Source organism: Myodes glareolus, chromosome 16, assembly GCF_982192425.1.
Source record: "Myodes glareolus chromosome 16, mMyoGla1.1, whole genome shotgun sequence".
NCBI lineage: Eukaryota > Metazoa > Chordata > Mammalia > Rodentia > Cricetidae > Myodes > Myodes glareolus.
The window spans coordinates 29,536,271-29,546,723 of NC_142041.1; the positions used below are offsets into that span (position 1 = coordinate 29,536,271).

The following is a 10,453-nucleotide window of genomic DNA, read 5'->3' on the forward strand; positions in this document are numbered from 1 at the left end:
AGTCTCGTGATGACAGATCCCTGGTCCTATAGTTTTAGACACGAATCCAGGATCTATGAGCGTCTCTGGCCAGACCTCACCATGATAGAGACGGGAAGACTGAGGCCCAAGGTATTAGTGACTACTTTTCCCGTAGCTGGGATAAAATACCATGACCAAGACCTTCAGGAAGGAAGGGTTTCTTCTGAGTCACAGTCTGGGGGTGCAGCCCATGTGTCTCAGAAAGCACAGAGGCAGGTACTTGAGAAGGATGGTCACATTGTATCTGTCAACTGGGGAGCAGGGGGTGGGGGAGGATGACCTTTGCACTTCTTCCATTCTCCCAGGCGATTAGGGTGGGGCTTCTCAGCTCAGCTAGCCCAAGCTAGAAAATCTCTTACAGACACGCCCAGAGGTCTGTTTCCAAGGTGATTTAAAATCCCATCAAGTTGACAACATTGACTACCACACAGGGTGGGGGTAGGAGTGGGTGGCCAAGGGCCGGGACTGTGGGCACCAGGTGCAGTTTATTGATCATTCCCAGCTGCTGGGTGTGATGTTTAAACGGCCTTTTTAAACACCCAGCATCCTGGTGAAGCTTCAGCTGCAGGTTTACAGAATAAATTGCTCCAGGGTTGGAAGAGCATACAGGCTTCCCGTTGTTCATCTGGGAATAGCATACAGGCTTCCCCGTTGTTCATCTGTTTACATAGGCCACGGATCACGGGCTGTTTCTTCCCAAGACCAGAATGCTGGGCATGACAAGAAGGAGGGACCCACAGGGGAGAGTGGGCCTAAGGAATGGAGGAGCCTGGCCACCGTACCCCAGGTTATCAGCCTCAATGTGTACTCTATTACCTTCAAGGGAAGGCGACGGCATGAGTCTCGGATGTGAGTAAAATCTTTCTCAGAAGGCTGACATCAAACTAAGTGAAAGGAGCTACCTGACCCCATCCCCTTGTGGTCCCTGAAAGGTCAAGGGGCTCTCAGCTTCCCCTCCTGCCCAGCTTTGGTCCCAGGCTGAGGAAGCCTAGGGACATTAAGGAGGAAGGAATATACAGAGACTCAGAGACAGGAACAAGATAGGTCTCTGCCAGGTCGGGTGAGAAATCCTTCGCCGCGCTGGAGGAAAGAGCTGGGCTGCTGACTGTCCTCCCAGGGCCCAGCTTCCCCAACCAAAACTCTGCCTCATGTCTGTCTGCCATACTGGGCCAGGCTTTACTCTATTTATTTGTTGTTTTTTTTCAAAAAAAAAATATTTATTTATTTATTTATTATGTATACAATATTCTGTCTGTGTGTATGTCTGCAGACCAGAAGAGGGCACCAGACCCCATTACAGAGGGTTGTGAGCCACCATGTGGTTGCTGGGAATTGAACTCAGGACCTTTGGAAGAGCAGGCAATGCTCTTAACCTCTGAGCCATCTCTCCAGCCCCTTGTTGTTTGTTTTTAACTTGTTAAGATTTATTCATTTTCTGTGTCCAAGTGTTTCATCTACGTGTGTGTGTGTGTGTGTGTGTGTGTGTGTGTGTGTGTGTGTGAACTCTGTGGGTGCCTGGTGCCTGATGAAGGCAGAAGATGGCATCAGATCCCCTGGAACCGAACGGACAGATGACTGTGAACCCCACCTTGTGGGTGCTTGGGGTTGAACCCAAGATGCAATAACGAGGCTCCTAACCTCCGAGTTACCTCCCAGTGCCCTCGTTTATTATTTTTATTTTTTTAAATTGTGACTTATCTTCTGAGGGTCAGGTACATGCATGTGCCCCAGCAGGGTGTGGAAGTCAGAGCACAACTTGTCCAAGTCAGCTCTCCCCTTCCACTGTGTGGGTTCCAGGGTTCAAACTCAGGTAGTCAGACGTGGTAGCAAGTGCCTTTACCCACTAAGCCATCTCATGAGCTCCATGGCTTCACTCCTTTGCATGCCAGTGTTGCGGAGGATTAGGGGTAGGGGGCTGGGATGCCAGAGTTTGGAGGTGTGGTGGTGGGGAGTTGCATCCCAGGTCTCAGATCTTGGCTGCTTGCCCTTTGTGGTAATGCGCTTGTTTGGCTACAGTGAGGTTTTCTATCTATAAAGGAACCCTGCCTGGTCATTTGTGACTTGAACCAAAGAGGCTCTTATGCCTCTCAGGCATAAGAGGAGTGTGAGCATCTGACAGTATTATTAAAGACACCCCTGCCCTCTTCCCCCCACCTGGCCTCTTTTTCCCTTCCCCATAACACAGCAGATTAGAGGGAAGTTGAGGAAGAATGGGGCCTGCCTCCTTGGCCAGGCAGAAAGCCCGGTGAGTAGGAGAGTAAATCCACAGCCAAGCCATGGCATCTGCAGCCTTGGAGGTGCAGTTACTGCCTGCTGGGGACAGATCAACGCCTTTAATAGACATGTTTATTTAACAGGCTTCACAGTGCCCAGAGGGAGAGAGTGGATCATCGCTCAATCTTGTTTCACAGTAGAAGGAAAATGGAAGGGGAGGGGTACAGAGGGCTTGGGCAGCCCAGCAACTGATAAAAGAGACATCCCAGATTACATTCAATCAAAACACATCCTGGACAACGGAACATGGACAGGGGACAGGTTTGCTGACCAGAGCTGGGTATTCACCTACACTGTCTTCTTGAGTCACTGTGTTGTGGGTATTCACCAGAGAAGACTGACTGTTTGGACATGGGCTTAAGCCAATAGAAAATCTTTATCAGTCTTTATTGGGTGTTCGGGATCCCAGTAGCCTTCCTCAGGGTGAGTTTTTAAGCACAAAACCCATATTTTTGGTTGACATACTGCAGTTAATAGGAACAGTGAGCCAGAAACAGAACTACAGAAGCCAAAACAAATACCAAATATAGTATATTTGGAGACTGTCTCAGAACTTTGGATTTTGATGGATCAGGTCTTTGTTTTCCTTTTTCAGGTGGTGCTCTCTATGTGCTGAGTTTTCTGGCCTGAATGGTGCTTCCATCTTGGAGACAGTTGTGCTAAGGTCCCCGGGGGCCTACTAAAATCTGAAGCTCTGTTACAATTATCCTCATTCTCCGCAGTGCACAAAGACAGGTTTCACAATTCTGTAGAAGTTGAACTGACTGGGCTGCACCCCTCATTCCTGATTACTTGGCTCAAAGCCTCCGCAGTCTCCCCCTGAAGAGCCTGAGAGCTACAAAACTCTTTCTCTAGGAGAGTGTCAGCACCACTGAGCGAGGAAGAGGCAAACAATTATTTTAAAAACTCAGGGCCAGGCTAGAGAGTTGGCTCAGAGGTTAAGAGCACTGGCTGCTCTTTCAGAGGTCCTGAATTCAATCCCCAGCAACCATACAGTGACTCACAATCATCTATAGTGGGATCTGATGCCCTCTTCAGGCAAAGTATTCACACCTAAACAAGGAAATCCTCGGGGCTACAATGCTGCTCTTCTCTATGAGAAACCTGAGGGAGGATTTTGGAATTTTGCACTGCCTGACAGGGCAGAATAACCATACATGGGCAGTTTCTTGTGTAACTGTACAGCACGTGGAGTGGGTAGAAAGTCACATAACTGTCAAGGTGACATTAGCCCATGCACCTGCTCTGAGCTTTGAGTGTGGTACCCGAACACCACAGACAAAGACAGAGGGACACAGACTCCTGAGTCGACCCTATCTTGTGTCTCCCGAGAACTTGAGAAGTTTGGTTTTGATGTTCCTGAAAATGATATGATATCAGTGACGTGTGGGACCTCCCCCTTCACTCTGAGGCTTTTAAAGGGGGATTACACAACACAGAGCCACGGAAGGTGACTCATCAGTCTGGACTGAAGTCCAGTATTGAGGAATACTCACTGAGGGCTTCCTATGCACTAGGAACTTGGTGTAAGCCGAAATAAACTCTTTTGTCTCCTAAGTTACTTTTGGTCACAATGTTTTATCACAGTAATAGAGGAGCAAGCTAGGACAGACTGCATCTCTGACACACAAAGATCTCCCTTTCCCCCAGGATCCTTTTGTTTTTATTCTTTTTAGATTTATTTATTTTATATGTATGAGTGTTTTGCCTGTATGTTTATGCATTGTGTATGTGTCTGGTACCCATGGAGGCCAGAAGAGAGCATAAGATTACAGGAACTAGGATTACAGGTGGTTGTGAGCCACCCTGCAGTACTGGGAATCAAACCCGAGTCCTCTGCAAGAACAACGGTGCTGTAAACCACTGAGTCATCTCTCTAGCCCACCTTGGAAACCTTTAAGAATAAACACCCTGCTTCATCTGCTGGGACTGAAGTTTCTTATTTCAGGGCCTCTCCCGCTGCTGCCTATGACTGCTTCAATAGATGCCTTGCCTGAAGGACTATTTGTCTCAGCATCTCTTTCTCAAACTGCTTCTCTTCTCCTTCCCCCAAGCCTCGCACTACTGAGTGACTTGGAAGACAGTGCCACTTGGTGTCACTAGGACATGTGCAAAGGTGCTTTTGGTGTAGAACATTTTCTGTCCTTTTTAGTAAAATCTTCCAGACCTGGAATCTTGGGCACACTCAGCCCTGCAGTCCTAGGTGGAATTTCTTGCTCTCGGCTTTGCTCATTTGTACCAAGGGATGAAACAGTATATTCTTTTGTGATGGCTGCTGAAAAGGAAGAAGAAGAGGAGGAAAAAGAAGAGGAAGAGGAGGAAGAAGAAGAGAAAGAGAAAGAAGATGAGGAGAAAGAAGACACAACTTCTGGTTTCTAACTTACTTCTGATCCCTTACAGCCTGTGAGTTAGAGGTCAGAAATCCACCTCACTGGGCCAAAGCCCAGACATGAGGGCAGCCATGTTCCTTTCTCAGGCTTGGGGGGGACTGTTCCCTTGCCTTCTTCAGGCGCTGTAGTTGCTTCACTGGTATTCCTTTACATGTGACCCCCTTTTCTCTCTTCAAAGACCATAGCAACGTCTTGCTGGAGTTGTTCTTGTCTGTGTTTCTTTTTTCCACTCCTTTCTTTTCATTTGGACACTGGAGACTGCATTCAGGCTCCACCTGGCTAATAAAAGATAACCTTCTAACTTTTGGGGATTTAAAAAAATTTAAATTAAAAAAAACCTTTTAAACCACATTTATGTACATATATGTATGTACGTATGTATGTATGTATTTATGTATTGCTGGTGCATGTCGCAATACATGTGTGATGAACATGGGACACTTGCAGAATTCATTTCTCTCCTTCTACCATATGGGTTCTAGGGATTGAACCCAGGTCATCAGGCTTGGCAGCAAGCACCTTTACTCCCCTATCCCTCTCACCAGACCTAACTTCCAGATCTGTAGCTTAACTGTGTCTGGAAAGACCCTTGACCATCTGAGGTACCATTCCCAGGTTACTGAAGGCAGGATCCTGAGACTTTGAGGGCTGTTACTCAGTCCAGCACATCAGGATGATTCTCATTCATGTTTCTGTATGGGTTCCACTGTCATCTGTGATCTGGCTGGAAGCCCTTGGAACACAAGCATGCTAGTTTATACAATAGTTTAGTGTATATGACAATTTAATTGTTTTATTAAGGATGGTAATGGTTTTTTGTTTTGTTTAGAGAGTTTTTGTTTTCTGTTGGGGATGGAATACAGGATCTCGTGCATGCCAGGCAAGCACTCTGACACCAAGTTATAACACGAGTCTGATTTTGTTGAAAAACAAACAAGAATGATATACCTAATTTCATGTGGCCCCCAATTCCCTCGGCCCTATGATAGAAAACCCTAACCATATATTATTGTCCCTCTGATGTAATATTAGGTGTAGGGATTTGAATAAGAATGGCCTCTATGAATTCTTGGTCCTGGTTACTGGAACTGTTTGGGAAGGATTAGGAGGTATGGCCTTTTTAGAGGAGATGTGTCACTGGGGATGGGCTTTGAGGTATCAAAAGCCCATACCATTCCCAGCACTCTCTCTCTCTCTCTCTCTCTCTCTCTCTCTCTCTCTCTCTCTCTCTCTTTCTCCCCCTCAGATGGAAGCTCTCAGCTACTGCTCTAGCACCATGCCTGCCTGCTTCCATGCTCCCTGCCATGATGGTCATGGACTCCAACCCTCTGAAACTGTGATCCCCTAATAAACTGTTTCATCTATAAGTTGCCTTGGTTATGGTGTCTCTTCACGGCTATAGAAAAGTTAACTAAGACAATAGGGTTGATCTGTGCCACCAATAGCATGCGGTTCACATGGTGGCCTGTCCCTCACCATCTGACCTACCCATCTGACTTTGGAGGTAACTACACTGCATGGAGCTGAGATCTCCTTACCAGCTGCCAACATCCATGTATGTGCTCCACACACACCATGAACCCTCCAGGCCCAGGCAAGCCTTTAAGAAGCTGGCATTACACTGTGCCCAGGTTCATTGCTTCCCTGCTGTAGAACAACCTTTTTGTATACTGTGAAGGTGTGTTGCTCTCATTGGTTTACTAAAGGGTTAAATGACCAATAGCTAGATTGGAAGAGGTTAGGTGGGACTTAAAGAGAGCTCTGGGAAGAAGGATGGAGTGGAATCACCAGTCAGACAGAGAGGGATCAGACAAACAAGAGAACAGGTAAATGTCTCGAGTCAGTTAAGTGTGTGGTCACCTCAAGGGCTCTTTAGATATGTGGAGACCCATCACAGAGGTCACAAGTCAGAATTGGGTACCCAGGAGCCTGGGGTGCCCTTCCAATTACATCCACCCTGCAAGCAACTGTCCACCCAGAATTCTGACACCATGAACTAGTTCTCCCTGGTTGCAAACGTTATAAACATGGAGTTCTGTGAGAGGGACTCACAGGGCATGGAGTCTGGCTCTTCTACTAAGCACAGATCAGATTTATTCACAGGGCCACCATTCCTTCCTCCTCTCTGCTGTGCAGCCTTAGCATTTGAATGATTATCCTCCAGTTCACGTAATCATCCACTCAACTGTTGATGGACGTGTAGGTTGTTTCCAGTTTGGGTCTATTACACCTGGTGCCATTTCAGGTACTTGCCATTCGGTGCCCATATGCGCACACATATGCGCACATTTCTGTTGGATGGGCATCAGGCGTTCCTGCATTTGGCTTTTAGTTGAAAAATATCTACCAGTCTTTCAGGAGGGGTGTATCCACTTACACCCCAACAACAGTGCTTGAGTTTACTATCCCAACTCTTCTTAAATATTAGGCCTTAAATATTAATTAAATATTAAATATTAATAAGACTTTAAACACTCTCTGCAGACCAGATAAAACACACCTTCCACACTTTCAATCTCCCCCATGTAGAGAATCCAAGTCACAGAGCCCTGGGGATGATACTGAGGTCTGCAGGGTCTCTTTTACCCACGGGCACCAGTAGGCTCCAAGAGAAAGGTTCTAATCTTGCTATCCCCGCCCTAGGCCCACCCCTGACTTGTGAGCCAGACCTTGCTCCCCTGAGCACCACAAGGCTTTGCAGATAAAGTGTCTTTCAAGCACTGCTGAAGAGAAGCAGGGCTGTAAATCACAATAATCCTGGGGCTCAGCAGCAGCAGGTCTGAGGGAGCCTATCCTTTAAGCCAACCCTGCCCAGAAGCTAATCCTCTGCCACCCAGCCCTTCACCGCACTGCTCCGTGAGCGCTTCGCCATTGCTCGCTGGGAGCCAGAGCCCTCGGCTGGAAACTGGATACTCAAGAAAGAGCCCTGGAGCCACCTTGGACCCCACAGAGGCCTGTGCACGACTGTCTCCATCGACAGGTCTAGGGACTGACACATGGGTTCTAACTTTAGCCCAGCCTAGTGAGGCGTCTGAAGTCACCCTGACTCCTCGCTGACCACTCTGTCACACGTGTGGGCGTGTGCATGTGCATGTGAGTGCAGGTGCCAGGGCTGTGGCATCGCCCAGATCCGGAGTCACAGGCAGCTGTTAGTTGCCTGGTGAGGGTGGAGCCTGGGTTCTCCAGAAGAGCAGCAAATACTTTAACAGTGAGCTGTCTCTCCAGCCCCATCTCTCCAACTGTTTTTCAGAAGTTATATTCATAGAATCCCCTTCATCTTGTCCTTTAGACTTGGGTACATTGGGTTTTCGTTTTCATCAATTCTAAAAAGTTTTTAATTTCTTTCTTAATATCTGTCTTGACTCATTTCTCATTCTGTAGTGAGTTGTCCAGTTTCCGTGAGTTTGTAAGTTTTCTGTTGTTTCTGTTGTTGTCCAGCTTTAATCCGCGGTGGTCAGCTAGGATGCAGGGCTTATTTCATTGCTCTTGCATCTGTTGAGCCTTGCTATGTGTGAAAGTATGTGTGAAAGTATTGGAGAAAGTTCCATGAGCTGCAGAGAAGAGGGTGTATTTGTTCATGTTCGGATGGAACATTCTGTAAATAGCTGTTAGGTTCAATTGATTTATGATGTCATTTAGCTCCAGGATTTCTGTTTAGTTTTGTTTGAACGGCCTGTCTGTTGGTGAGAATGAGACAGTCTTTGATAGGCAGGCTACAACCCATGTAACACAGAGGTCAGAGGAAGGAACTAGGTGGGAGGGAAGTCTCTCCTAAGAAACGGGGACTATAACATATAGATATTTAGTTATTAGTGAATGGACTGGGAGAAAGGAGACTAGACTGGGAGAATTAAGTGGAGATGGGAAAGGAGGGACTGTTGGGAAGAATGGCTAAAACTAAGGGCCATTTGAGGAGCTATATGGAAACCTACTTCAGTAGAAGCTTCTTAAAATATGTATGTATATATGTATATATGTACATATATATGTATATATATATATATATATGAAAGAAATATAAAATGGAATCACCAAATAAAAGGGGAAACAAAATCCCAGATAGATGTCACTCACTGCCAAATGAGACCTCAAGGGCCAGGTTACATATAATTGAATTGTTGGCCAATGGGGCAAGGAAACCCCCAAACAACCCAGGCTAGTGCCAAGGCTATTGGTTGCTCTCAACAAACTGATGATAAGGGCTGAAGACAACAGCTACCTAACTCACTGGACACAGATGCCAAACTCGCGCCTACCGAGAATCTTCACCCCCACTGACTAGTGTCCGTGGTCTAGAAGGTACTCTGCACGCTACCAGAGAAGAAAGGTAAACATCAACCCAGCTATAAACCCTGTGTTCTACAATGGTGACCCGCCTATATGATATACAAGTTCAAAAGCATCACAAAAGTTGTGGTGGTAACCAACCACTATCTGATTGGATTTAAGGCCCACTGCATGAGATTGAACCCTGCTCAGGTGGCCCAAAACCTGAGACTAGATAAGTCACTGGATCACAGGGAAAACTACCGTTCTGCTAAAGAGACATAGCAAAAAAATAACTTGTAACATTCTGCTATGCTCATAGCTCAGTGTGTTGCTCAGCCATCCTTAGAGACGCTTCCTCCTGCTATAGATGGTAACTAGTACAGAATCCCACAGCTGCACCATGGGCAGAGACGGCAAGACCTTGGAACGCTCAATCTTAAATGAGATATCTCCATCAAATCCCTCCCCTCAGGGCTCAGGGAACTCTGAGGGAGATGGGGCAGAAAGAGTGTAAGAGCCAGACAGGACAGAAGATGCCAAGGAAACAGGGCCTTCTCGACACAACAGGACTAACGTGTGTATGAACCCACAGAGACCGTGACCTGCATGACAGGTGGGTACCAGGTGGTGTCTCTGTGCTGAGAGGGGAAGTGGACACAAACACTAATGCAGAAGCTATCTCCAATTAATAAATTAGTAAATGAAAACTAAGTTTTCTCACTGGGTGTATAAACCACAGTTAAGGGCAGGTCCCATGCCCAGCAGTAAGCGGCCAACACTAGCAAACTCAATGGTATTTATTTTTGGAGCTTCCTTGCCTCATAATGTTTGTCTGTTTTTTTTTTTAAACCTTACAGGTCTTTTGCTCATATATTATGGCTTCTGATTTTGTGGTTTTATGAGATTTCTGTGTGTGCAAATGTGTGTCTGTGCGTATATGCTTTTCTTGGGCTTTTTCCTTGGCTATTTTTTCTGTTTGTTTTTATCTTATTTTATTATTAGTATTTTTTTAGGATACCTATTTGTTTTCTAATGAAAAAGAGAAAGAAAAGGTAGGGATTTAGGTGGGTAGGGAGGTGGGGAGGATCTGGAAAGAGTTAGGGAGGGGAATTGATCAGAATATAGTGTCTGAAAAAATCTATTTTCAATTAAAAATATTATATTTCAAAGGAAATAATTTGCCTTTAAGAAAGTGGTCTTTCTATTTAGTTGCTTGTTTATATGTGTGTGTGCATGGGTGCGTATGTGTTATGTGAGCATGTGGAAATCAAAGGACAACTCAGAGGAGGTTTCTCCTTCCACTATGTAGATCTTAGGTGGGAGTAGAAGAGCCCCCCCCCACAGGAAGTGCCTCATGGCAGAGGACAGGAGCCTTTGTCAGTGTTTCTGCTCAGGATGAAGAGTGAGTCAGGTCCCGAGAAGCCCAGTGTCCACCTGTAGGGGGCCAGGCCCAGCAGAGGGTAGCCATCCTCGTGGTAGGGGGACAGTGGTTTTGGGAG

General features: G+C 46.3%; 1 long non-coding RNA gene across 1 annotated transcript; it reads left to right on the forward strand.

Annotated features, from left to right (window-relative positions):
* Window positions 1-578: 578 nt before the first annotated feature.
* On the forward strand, window positions 579-3,852 carry LOC148119552 (uncharacterized). Its single transcript, XR_015735101.1, has 2 exons — window positions 579-870; window positions 2,891-3,852. It is a non-coding gene; the product is annotated as an uncharacterized LOC148119552 (long non-coding RNA).
* Window positions 3,853-10,453: the final 6,601 nt, after the last annotated feature.